The sequence below is a fragment of the Leptonotus elevatus genome, chromosome 13 (genome assembly GCF_054856555.1).
Source record: "Leptonotus elevatus isolate MCC_2025b chromosome 13, RoL_Lele_1.0, whole genome shotgun sequence".
Taxonomy (NCBI): Eukaryota; Metazoa; Chordata; class Actinopteri; order Syngnathiformes; family Syngnathidae; genus Leptonotus; species Leptonotus elevatus.
Window position 1 is genome coordinate 14002608 of NC_141251.1, and position 13059 is coordinate 14015666.

A 13059-nucleotide genomic window follows, 5' to 3' on the forward strand; every position below is an offset into this window, starting at 1 on the left:
CCAGCCTTGTCTGACGCATAAAGGTGTGCAACTGACTTGGCTCTTCTCCTCCATAGTGACCACCTTCTAAAGGAATTATTTTTCTTGTCCGTGGTGGGTGCATGTCATCATCAGGCAAACTGCTCTTTAATGTGTTTAATCGTAAGGAATGGAGATGTCGCTAAAATATCAAAAACCCTTCTATTCAGTGATTGCAATTTAAATTTAGGATACACTCAGGATTTCTGTCTAATGGAGATTTTGTGAAAAGTCATCTTGTGCATGTGAGACTGAAACTTCTTCCCGAACTCATATGGGAGTGATTGTGCCCTTCCAGTTTCCTCTCTCAGCAATGTCATACCCCACCTTAGCAGATGCTTTAAGAAAACACCAGTGAGCGCATTTACCCCCAGTTCACACTCTCATATTTCATTTTATGTCCACTGAGGTTACTTTTCCATTTTCTACCCCACTGCAGATATTGCAAGGTTAAAACGGTAGGGTATCTGTTTATTTATGAGAACTGTAGTCAGGGCCATGTATTTACCATAGTCACAGATCTCTGTGTGTTTTCAAGACGTCTCTAAGGTAATTTGTTGAATCTATACTCTGGATTACGCTAACAAGGCAAGGGTAGTCTCTCCCCCAGATGGCAGCATGCATCTGCCTCCTGAGAGGACTGCACATCAGGCATTGGCAGGACTCGTTCTGCCAAAAAATAATTAAGCGTGCTGTCACAAGCTTTTTGCTGTATTGGCGCAAAATTTTGGTCCAAGTAGCAACATGGGAGAAGGCCTCTACCTCCAGTTTTTTCTTATCCAGACAAATACATGTACATCTGGTAACACTACTAGGCCCTTTCAACTCAGACAAACACTCACCATTCCGATTGCCAATGGACAATAAGTTTTCTTTGATCAAGTGCCTAAAGAGAACAGCACTAAGCAAGTCTTATCGGGCTGTAATTCCTGAATTGTTTTTGCACATTTTATCAGACGTTGCATATTAACATAAATTATGATGTGCTTGTCCAACTGGTTGGTAGTGATCACTACATGCTATAATTTACACCATGTCTACTATCAGTGGCATATTTGTAGCTTTGTATGATTAAGCCGATGAAGACCATTCATTTCATTCTATCCATATCTTACATCTTACTACCATCATTTTGTAGACAATATGGTAATCAGTGCATAATCATACTGTTTATTTTTTAAGCGCATGCCCACTATTTATGTTATACCCTGTGTTATTTGGGTTTGCACATCCACAAAGTATGTCAGTCACTGTGAATACAGCGAGACGTACAATGGGCAATGAAGTGCTGCTTGTGTAATTAAATACTGTAAGTCTGTAAGCTCATGTATCATCCCTTAGCATCAAAGCCAGAGAGTGTAAAATATGTGATATTATTTGAAGTAGCTGCAGTGCATGTCTATTTGTTGTAGGGTGCTGGGGGTTGTGCAAGTTTGAAAAGTATGGATGTCAAAACCTTTCATCAGCCGAGAGTGTGTCCTGGGTCTTTTCCAGGTCCTTATTCCAGTGGGAAACACCCAAAACACCTCACCACGGAAGCGTCCAGTATCCCCAATATTGTTCTTCTGCTAACAATCCATAGCTTTTGACCACCGGTGAGGGTAGGAGCGTATATTGACCAATAAATTGAGCCTAGCCTTTCGGCCCAGCTCCTTCATCACCATGACAGACTTATGCAGAATCCGCACCACTACAAGGGCTGAACCAGCTGTCTGTTGATCTCACAGTCCATTTATCCCCTCACTTATGAAGGGGAGGCCCGAGAATACTTAAACTCCTCCACTTGTGGCATGATCTCATCTCCAGCCCAGAAAGAGTACCATGGCCTCAGATATGGAGGTGCTGATTCTCATCCCAACTGTTTTACACTTGCCAGCGTCATGGCTCACCTGTTTTCTGTGTTTGGTCTTCAAAATCCACTTAACAAATCTGAGAGAAATAAATAAATCTGACTTCTCCTTATTTTTTTTGTTTTTTCTTTCCCTACCATGAAACTATTTATGTTGTATTTCATACTCAAACCTACACCAGTGAGGACTTTTAAAGTCTACTTGTTATGTACCATGAAAAACGCTGAAATATAGACATTAATGGGGTATTTTTGAACAACCTGTATTGAATTAATTCTTCTGGCTTCTCCCAAAATAACACATGGCTACTTCAAACAATGGACAATTGCTGATTTATTTTTCCTTCAACATTACGTAGACTGTTTTGAAAGTCTGACCATAAACACAGACACTCTATAAGTGAAACCCTCCTTGGAGTGGTCATAAGAGAAGGAGCGCAGCAGCTTGTTGGTCCTCCTTCCTTCATACACCCGCCATCAGATAAGAACAACAGATAACAGAGTGCCGCTACATCTCTCAGCAGGCTTGCATTAATTCCGCTTAATTGCACTGTGCACTTAGGGCAAGCGTTTGATGACACGGGTAGCCGGGTGATGTTTCTGTATCATCAACAAACATGGGGCCCCTGTAATATACGCATACACACACACTGAGCACTGCTGGCTTAAAAGCAGCAGCATGATGGACAGGAGGTTGTCCCACCGCCTTCCCCCCAGTCACTATAATTCATGTCAGTGAACTGTTTTGGACAACAGTCTCTTGTTCTTTGACATATTTTGGTAATCACTGCCACATGCTGCATGCACATTGATCTTGCCCTCACACAAATGCAGATTTAATTAGTTAATTTGGGGTACTCTATTCGATGGATGTGGCACAAGTCCTTCGCCATAGGATCTTTGTATACAAGAAGACAACATCTCACAGTTGGTTTAGCTGGTCCATCTATCAGTGTTTTTTTTTTTCTTCACTGGAGATCAAGTGCAATTACAGTGGGATTTTAGTGCTGCATGGTGGGATTAAGGAGAACTGTTTTACCTTCAAGGAGCACAAGGTGAAATGCAGACATCAGTTTCAACCCAGTAAAGAGAATTAATTTATCCTGGAGCCTGTGAGTACACAGTCAGTGCTTCACTTCAGAGACATTCTTATTTGGTTTAGAAACAAATCACCAATGGAAATTATAATAATAATAATAAAAGACAACATGAGAAGAGAACAGTGAAGGCCTTCATTTTTAAGTTGAGATGCCAACTGCCATTTAACGTTTCAATTTATGTTACTATGCAAATGTAATTTATCAAAAGGCCTTCAAAATCCCGAGTTCAGAACTGTATTTCGTGAGAAAAGAAAAAGTATTCCTCAAAGATTGCATAAAAAGATTGTGGTCAACTACTATTGAGCAGCCGTGCATATTACATTTTTTGGCACTTATTCCAAAGTGTTCGAAGAGGAAAAACACATATCAGAGGTTACGAGAAGTAGGTGGACTCAGAGATTCAATATCAACAGTGGTAAACTTGTTTATACAAGTCTTGGACAGTTAATAATAAAATAATATTTAAAAGTAGTCCTTGTACAGTTGAATTTAATTTTATGATAACAATAGTTTGACTTTAGAACACATTATTTCTATTTCCATTATTTCCAATCGGTAATGTTTCATTGAATGAATCACAGATCAACAGACTATTTCACATCTTTCAGTGCATTTCAAGTGTCACTTTCACTTCGATTCAGTTTTTTAGTCGGTCTTTAAAAAAAAAAAAAAAGCCAAGCATTCGTTAAATTAACCTCGTTGATCCTCTATCAAGGAAGACAGTGTACATCATCTATATTCGCCAGACAAAGCTGATTCAAAGTAAAACTGTGCCCGGATATGAAATGAAATGATGGAGAGCAAGTGAAAAACATTGCACACATCAGTGCTACCATTCAGAGAGTGCTCAAAATAGCTCTTCACACCTGAGTGGCGCTATAGAGAGAATCCAGAGGATGGACCACAATCCAAGGTTGCTGTCAGTACTGCCTGTAAGCTTTCAGGATAAATGATTGACATAGATTGGTTTTATTCTCCAAAGCCTCATGGTGGGCAATTGCATAACTCAGTAAGGTGAGCTAAAGATGGACCAAATAATATATATAGAAGGATGTATTCACAAATGCATTAAATGTTTATTCTTCCAGGCGTGCTCTCCCAAGTTAGCATCCAATGGGGTACCGCAAGATATACGTCACCACAATTAATATTCATGATATTCACGCATGTAAACGGTCTACTAGCGAGATTTCTACTGCGCTAAATCGACTAATTCTGTCCGAGAATATTTCACTGGTATAGATGTCGAAGAACATGAAAATGTTCAATTAAGGAGATAAGAGCCGACCTGATCCAGAGGTAAAGTGTTTTTTTTTTTTTTTAAACATCGTCCTACTCAACTGACACTGATATTCTCCAGTTTCAACAAGCTATCCTTCCTTTACTACCATATACCTTGTCCATATCTAGTTGCCTTACGTCTTTGACAGTTGTTGGGGGGAAATTTGTATTGCTTTTTTTGTGTGTGTAGCGATCGCAATTCCACTCGGAAATCCTTGGACACAACCAACAAAACTCACTAAACCTCAATTATTTCAATTATTATACCCTTCTCGCTTATGAACCGGTTTCCTTAATTCAGAAAAGGCCCTACAGATAAATTTTCATACATGTCATAGCTGCACGTAGGGCAAAAAAAATTAATAAATAAATCAGGCGGTAAGAAAGACAGGTCCGAACAACAATGGCAACGCCATTTTACCATTTTTCCTCATCATCCATTATTGTTAAAGGCAATCGGGATAGTGCCAAACGCGAAAAACTAAAACTAAAATAAAGATAATCGCTTACCTCTTCGGGACGGCGGTGGCCGGCAAGAGCAGGGTTGTCATCGTAGGAGCATGCATGCATGGCCCCTAACAAAATGTACATATGAAGGTGAAAGGCTCAATTCACTGGCGTTAAACAGCTCTTTTAGACGTCCGCACAAGTTGATTTATATTTGCATTTATCCCTCTGAAGTTTTGGCTTCGGGAAACGAATAAAGTATACATTCTTCATATGTGGACGGTCGAAGTGTCAGGAGTGGTTTCTGCAAGTTCCATAACAGCTGTGTTTACTCTGCTTGTTTTTTTTCCGGAGATGAATGAGAACAAAACATGCACTACTTGCATAGCTTGTCAACAAGCCGGCTTCTGTTTGACCTCTTTCCGGTTCAAGCTGCTGAAGTCACGTGGTCTTGCGGTCTAAAAATAGCATTTGTGCGGTACCCCATTGCCATACATGCACTCTGGATGAGTTAAATCAAACAAAGACAGCTTTTAGAATTTATGAATGCAATTCATATATTTTCTGTTATTAAATAATGTATTTATTTGTCTTCCACTCAGGCTTCCAATTCAATCACTTCAATCTTCATTTTGCGCTTGTGGTGCTCTCCCATCAGTGCTACCTGTGTTCTTAAGGGTTTTTTTTCCTGGTAAATTCAACAGTGTTCTTCCTGAAGATTGTTTCCTCAAGCTTTTGGTTGTTGCGTAAGCATGTGCACAGCTTGGTATTTGTGTTCTCTACCCTTTGAATGTAGCACACTACTCCATGTGATATAAAGTTCAGTCCAGTCTGCCATTGTAAGGTTTGACATCCAAATATCTGACCTGGTTTGAGTTTCCACTATCTGTTAATTTGTTATTCTTTATAATATGTCCCTGACAACATATCAATGTAACGCTGTGAGTATACTTCACTATTACAAGGTAGCCTCATTTTCACTGAGCAGTATGTTTCAGTTGGGAAATTTACGCTATATTAAATGTTCTTACCCCATATATTGTGATCCCACTTTTCAACATGCTTTCCTTTGTGTGCCAGTCCCAGTTGGCAAGTGTTGGGTGGAGCTTGAAACACCACTTTATGGTTGACAGGGACCTGTTGCTTCTTTATTACAAAGGAATGTTGGAGTGGTTCTCGAAGAAATCGTCTAATTTAACAATCACATAAGTTCTGATGAACGGAGTAATTCCTAGTGTTTCTGTATTGCTTTATTTAGCATGCAGCACTGCTCAAATCAGTTAGATCTCCTTTGTTTAATTCATTGGTTAGTTACAGTTCCACATCAAAATGATATGCCACACTATTTTTACCGCTATAACACCTCTAGTCATCTGGTCCACACACCACGTCAGGATTTATGCTCAGAACTCACCAAGTGGTCCAGTCTTCATGGAAATGATTTTACCTTATTATGTTTGGTACCTTAGTGGTAGCGTGCCAAAATGTTGTTTTATGTGTACCATTTAAAGCAACACTAAGGAACTTTCAGTTTACGTTGATAGTGGCGGTACCATATGGACAAAAGTGGTATTGTTATGTCAGAAGGAAGACCGCATTTGCTATGAGGACAAGTGCATTGTGTCGTTTTTTAGCTCACGCCAGCAAGTGGAATCCGGGCCAATGTTGATCCTTGACTGTCCTTTCATCCGGGGTAGCTTTTGACGTATGCCCAAAAGCAGTCGGCACATTTGTAGTTTTTTGTGTGGCAGTGTTCTTACCATCCGCCTCAAAGTTGCTTAGTGCCAGTAAAAATGATACAGATCCCCTCAGTCCATGGCAAAGGTACCATTCAACTAATTTTAAGTCTGTTTAGTAAGAAAAGAAAAGTTATGAAAATATTGTATGACCATGTGAATGTGTGCGTGAATGGGTGAATGTGAGACTTAATAGTAGTACTTAATAGTGAAGCGCTTGTAGTTAAAGTGCTATATAAAAACAGTCCATTTACCATTTATTTTTGGTATTTTAATGTTTCCAATAAGGGTTTAGAGTTTATTTGAGAATTACTTAGTCCAACAAAACAGCTGCAAAGTTTCGGCAATGATCTAGATTAGCGATACGACTAGTGGTACACCTGATTTCTCATGTAGTATGTGAACAATCACTGAAATGTTCAAACTGCATAATGTTGCAGAGTGAAGTATTTCTTGAGGTGGTACTTGGTGTAAAAAGTTTCAGAACCACTGCTGTAGATAATCTTTTGTGTGAATATAGGGAGGGGGACTGCAGTCCTGTGAGGTGACACCAACTGGGTGAGTCCTTGTTACAGCTTATTTAGTGGAGCTAGCTGAAATACGCAGACAAGAGGCTGCCCTGGTCACTCTCAACAGATGGAGCTATAATGGGGCCATGCACCATCTCTGCTGACGGAGGTCTCTGGGAAAAGTAGGACCTCTATAGTCCGCCTGTCATTTTGGGGAGATCATACTCTTTTTAGCAGAGTGCCTCCAGGTGTTACAGAAAGAAAATAGAGGTTTTTGTCAGTGCTGTCACAGTATAGGCCTGGCATGATGACCTGGTTTACCATTTTATCAGTGTGAGCTGTGTATGGTTTTCCTGATTGCTTTGTGTTGAAAAGGGTTTGCTCTTATCAGAATAACTGACCAAAAATTTATTTTTGGTGTCCCAAGAAGGGATTGTGACATATTCACATTGACTTTCTGGATGCGCCTTCATGATATTATGCTTGTTTCATTATATAATTTTACAGTGGAAAGCTCCGGATAAAGAAAACTTAGTGGGCACGGAACTAGTTCCACTGGAACTTTCACCGCAAAATTATTTGGGTACTGTAGATTGTTTAGTTGTGTTGGGGATAGTTTGTTTGTATTAGTTGATTGTGGAGTGTCTACCTTCTTATCTTTTGGATGGAAAAATGTGTCTAATTCCTGTTGTGAAAATCACCTGTTCAAATACTCGCACACTTTCATCCAATCTGAAAGAGAAGGTATGAGATGTGACACCCCCCCCCCCCCACACACACACACACACACACACTGCTTCCTCGCTGTAGCTTTGTGATGTTTCAAGTGTAATCTTTTTTTCATTGGCCCGGTGGAAATAATAAATTAAGTCACAAAATATTTTTTTCCCGCCAGTGCTATATAGGATCTCACCCAAGATGCTAAATAAGAGATACAAAAATAATAATAATAAATTGCTCAAATTTGCTGTTTGCTGTAAGGCAAAAATATGAAGCACCCTGTATTTGCAATGGATTCAATAAAAGGCAGTAGAGTATTTCACTGTTCTGCTTCCATTCATCCATCCATTTTCCAAACCGCTTATCCTCTTCCATTAAGTGTAAATACGGGCCTGCTACAACACAAACACAGGCTTGATAGTCACTTTGCAATTTATCTTTCCTGTTGTGAAGTGAGTGAGAAAGACAGGGAGGGGAACGAGAAAACCTGACATTTGAAAGTTTCATGAAGGCCTTGCTTGCACACACAAAATTATGTTTAGGAAACTGTTTTGTTGCCATCCTTGCAACAAAACAAAAACAAGTGCAACATCAGAGTGGGACAGATAAAAGACTATCCTGTGTTTGTGTGGTTAGTTTTTTACATTTTACAAAACAAAACAGGGCCGGTTGTTATCAAAGCTCTGCCTTAATACCTTGCTCTTAAAGTGTCTTATGAATGAATGGAAAATAGTGAGACGAAGCAAAATCAAATAAATAAATTAAAGGTGCATGATCACAGTAAAAGTGTTTGCCTTCAGTATGAGAAATACCGTAGCTTTTCAAATAAGTTGTGTTTACTGCTTGGCATTTGAAGGCTATATAGATGCTATTTTACCATGTGGGTGCTTAAAGGAATACAAGACTTATGAAAAGCGAACCAGCAAGTCTGTGAAATAGTTCCCTGAAAAAAATGTCAATTTATGTTGAGCGGTTATGATGTTATAGCAATTGTTATGAATATTTTTGCAATTAGTACAGTATCAGCCTTTTTGGACAGTCAGTGATCATCGTGACGTGTCGCGTGCGTAAAACATGCATATATGACATGGTTGCTAATGACAACAAAGCCACTCACGAGGAATTATTGTGTCCCACGGCGGACACCAAAGGTGGAATTACTTCCTATAGCAAAGAAGCACTTCTTCAAAAGCAGTACAGCGACGGAGAACTCGCCAAAGATTTGTATCCAGCCGAAAGCCGGATGAAACTGGCTGATTCATTCAGCCAGCCGGCTCATAGCGAGTCAAAGTTGGGGACCGTCTATAAGTTGCATGTTACAGAGGCTCAAATTACCACTCAAGTCACCATTGACATTGTTCCCTCTGGAAATGTAATTTGTGGACAGTCCCTAACCTGGACTGTAAACATCCGGGTGACTTTTACTCTGCTAGGCCAAGCTATGTGTCGTGTGCTAAGCACGCTTTTGCCCACATTAGGAGAAGCCACCAACCACCGCCACCGAATGGCATGAAACCTGAAGTGCTGAGGATTTTACTCTGATCAAAAGTAGCACAGTAATTTGGAAAGAAGACGGCCTTTTTTTGCCCATTACGTCAGCAAACTCCCATTGAAATGAACAAAGGCGACTTTCGTTTACGCACGGGATACGTCATCACGATCACGTTCTTATTTTGATACTTAATCGGTTTAAAGAAAATTCAGGGAATAAGATGCCAGAGATATTTGCACTTTTACTCTTTGTACACAATACATAATCCAATACTAAAAAATGAGTTATAAATCTTGTATCGCTTGAACGTGGATGTGTTGGCCTTTATCGGTGAAGAGTAATGATTGGCAGTATGGATACCCGGTACATGAAAATGTTGTATTTCTCAGTGACCAAAGGATCTACTAATCTGCCCTTTCTTGGTGGTATCTATAATTCAATGGATTTTTTTTTTCTCAAAAAAATAGTCTCGTAACTAGACTTCATTGTGTATGAACATGAAGCGTGTTTACCAATCATAAAAATGTTTTGTAATGTAGTGTTGTGCGATGGCACAAATAATTGGTCATAGTGGAAAAACCTACCATAATATCTGTTACTGCTTTGCCCAATCTCACTTGCACTTTACCCCTTCACTTGTTTAAATGTGACACGTTTCACATGCTCTTTACCCCCTCACTTGTTTAAATGTGAAACATTTTGCAGTGGAAATCCACACAGAAAGCAAAGTGTATGAATAAAGCAGCCCTTTTCAATTTATGAAGAAGAGATGTGAGTCTAAATGCATGAGCAACTATTTCTGCTCGGCATGTGGCAGATGATTTGAGGTTTCCAAAAAGCTCGCCTTCCTGACTGGAGCGGCGGCAAGTGTTAAAGGATCACTTTGCACTATCTGTCACCATGACAACACCAGTTCCATGTCCGAGTGGGTGTCCATACTTCATTTAGTAATCCTCATTCAATAACATTCAAACCGCTGTCTACATGACAAGTTGGGTCTACGCTAGTAATCACACCAAAATGCAGCATAAAGCATTACTACTGGAAATGTGGTGCTGCTTTTTGTATTTTGTAGAGCTCGAAGTGGCAGTTGTTTGTATCCACTATATAGTTTAAACAAGTAAATTATACACAGAGTAGTGTCTTCCATCTCTGGGAATAATATTCGGCAAGTCAAAATTAAATGTGAGGAGACCAGAGCAAGTTGTCACATTCCTTACACGTCTGTGAAGCAGGTGGATCGTAGCGGGGGTGGGATATCATTTCCCTCTGCTCCATCTCTTCTGGTCCCAATTCTAATGCACCACACACTTGTATATACACTGGGTGGGGTCACATCCACGGGGTAGAGTCCACCAGTCGGCGAGCTGGCGAACAGGGTTAGCTTTCACTAGGTACGCTGGCGTGACGACCGGGGCCTTTCCCCGCTGGGTCTGGGGCTCGGGGGATGTTTACCGTCTCCCAGTGCTCCCATCTCCCCTTCCAACCCGTGTTCAGGGTTTGGGGAGCTAGCGGGGGTGGGGTCGGGGGGAGGGGCTTGGTTGAGGGCAATGATGATGACATGTCAAATTGGTAAGATTACTGAATGAACAATACTGAGCTCTCTCTGGAAGAAAAAAAGAAAAAGTTGTCACGTTGCAATTATTTTCTCCACCAGAGGGCGTAACTAAAAAGGTGAATAGTTTTCTTCTTATATATGGTCGGATCATGTCGTGTTTGAGAAGAGAATAGCATGTTATGATCAGAGATGAGTGCCAACTGACCATTTTGCTCAACCCAAAGAAATATATTTGACCTTTTATATATATTATATATTTATATAAACAAGCGTCGTCCATATACAAATTCTAGGAGCATTTCATGTCGACTCGTGACAGGAATTCAGGCACCTTGTCATGCCTCAGTCATTGTCCTGCTAACTTTAAAGTAGAGCTAGTATTAGCCAACATGATAGTTTGGGGAAACTTTAGTTTGGGTTAGTTGTCAGAGATGCAAAGAACTGGCCAATTAAAATGCACCACTGACAAATTGGTTAATATATGCCAGAAGTGACCTTTGAATCATGAGTCTGACAAGTGAGGGAAATCGTTTGCATGTTTAAAAATGTATCTCCTAATTGTTGTTGGAACTGTCTACATCAAGGGCGGGCAAACTCGGTCCTCGAGGGCCGGAGTCCTGCAAGTTTTAGAGGTTTCCCTCTTCCAACACAAGCTGATTCCAATCAACGGGATCGTTATCAGCCATATGTAGAGCTTGCTGATGAGCTGATCACACTGTATATCAGCTGTATTGAAGAAGGGAAACATCCAAAACCTGCAGGACTCCAGCCCTCGAGGACCCAGTTTGCCCATCCCTGGTCTACATTTTAGGACTGGTTTAAGTGATGAAGCAATGATTTATTTTTTTGTATTGCAATATAATCATGAATTTTTAGTTTAAGGAAGGAAAAATAGACATTTGAGGCTTAGTCATGGCCTATGTGTCAGCAGTTCTTAAGGACTTTAATCCTGTGCTTGTTGCATAATAGTTGATGTGAACGTTTGCTCATTTAACATGTTTCAAGAGCAATGATAAACATTTTTTGTCTGACTTCAATGTTCAAAAAACAAGTTTGTCCTTTTTATTAGCTGCAAAATCCAGTGTGACATCTTACCCCATATAGTGTAACTACTTACCCACTGGCAAGGTAACAGGTCACATGCATTCACTCTCTACTTAATTATTTACAACTCTGTACTGACACAGAATAAATATACCTAAGACTTTGGTCTTTTTCTTGGTCTTTATATATAATGTAATGATTTGAAGAAGTATATAAAGATCATCATCAAGCACCGGTCTCCCCTAGTTCTAGAGATGTACATCAGGTACACAAATCCTGATATTACTGATGTAGACTCATAGAAAATACTTTAAGCTCATTTTGACAGTGCCAGTAAATTCACAAAATCATCAAATTGATGAGATCTGATGATAGTATATGGGGGGAAACGCGTCACTTTATACACATTTAGCAACACAACTTTATACCTTGATTACAGTCATGGCCATCTATGTAAATAAGATAACATGATTTTTGCAGTCTGACTCGATATTAGCAAACCCATGCAAACATTTAGAGGTGGTGAAATGTGCTGCATCAGCTTGTGGGGAAATTACAAAATAAAACCGTGTTATCTGTGCATCCAAGCCTTTGCGGCTTGTTCAGCAATGGATTTCTTCACCATGTGCTGCAATGATAAACTACTCATAAAATGACACTTTCTTTTGTTGTACTTTTTTTGTTTGGGCACAACACCATGCATCTTCCAGCTCTATAAAGTAAATTTGTGCTGCAGCTTCTTGTTCTTAAAGGAGACACATTATGCACTTTGTTCACAATTTAAAACAGTTCCCAGGTGGTTTAGGGACCAGCCTTGTTTCACAAGCCAACTAACTGTATACCCCATATAATGCTGGGCCAATCATGTGCCTAGCTGATCCCCCAATGGTCTGAAAAGATTTGCATTGTTTCCTGTGTATCAGGAGGTGCAGATAATGTAAAAAATGTGTCAAACAATTCATGCAACAACATCTCTTCATGACCTATGAATTATTTATCTTAATGGAAATGTTTAAATATAGAAATTTGTCGTAAAATGTAAAAATTGTCATAAGCAGCAATTTTAGATTTAGATTTTAATCATGATTAAGTGGTTCTTGTTATTGCACCCCAAGAATTGTTGTCAAGATGCTGTCACACTGCAGTAGATGTTAAAAAAAAAGTCTTATGGGATTAAGCAAAGCAGCAGCCTCAAACTCATAATAGCCAAGTGAAAATTAAAGATTGATTAGGCCGTGAAGTGCCAATCCTGCTCTAAAATAGCACAGCACTTCTGTTCTAAATGAAGCCTGGATATTTAAAAAA